At 44.6% G+C, this 350-nt stretch overlaps 1 protein-coding gene across 1 annotated transcript in view; it reads left to right on the top strand.

Annotated features, from left to right (window-relative positions):
- The window catches only part of Exoc6b (exocyst complex component 6B), a 629,077-nt gene that overhangs the window by 333,901 nt on the left and 294,826 nt on the right, over positions 1 to 350 (top strand). The window lies entirely within an intron of this gene.

Here is a 350-nt window from a genome sequence, read left to right as displayed (position 1 = left end):
CTTGTTATGTAGCCTTTAGCTATACATACGGACTCTTATGAAGTTATGTTGATCCATTTAATCTTTGATGACTTTCCTTTTGGGTGTTTAAGGCCATACAGTTGGTCCAGATAAACTGATTATTTTTACTCTAAGGTCGTTTGAGGCTCTTTTCCTCAGGGGGGTCACATGGGCTTGGGAGGAGCCCCTGGCTTCTTTCTTTTACCAGTTCCGCCTATGTGAAGATAAGTCAAAGGTCCTGCTTGACCATGGTTGGCTTCGCTTGGAAGCATGGAGGAAATGATTCCTCTGTGTTGACCCTTCTCTTTATAGACTGGACACTGGTTCAAGTCCATCTGGTGGGGTCTCCT

Source organism: Nannospalax galili, unplaced genomic scaffold (assembly GCF_000622305.1).
Source record: "Nannospalax galili isolate Female #2095 unplaced genomic scaffold, S.galili_v1.0 scaffold389, whole genome shotgun sequence".
In the NCBI taxonomy this organism is placed as follows: Eukaryota; Metazoa; Chordata; class Mammalia; order Rodentia; family Spalacidae; genus Nannospalax; species Nannospalax galili.
Note: the sequence above shows the minus strand (reverse complement) of the source record. Positions and strands in the feature narration are given on the sequence as shown.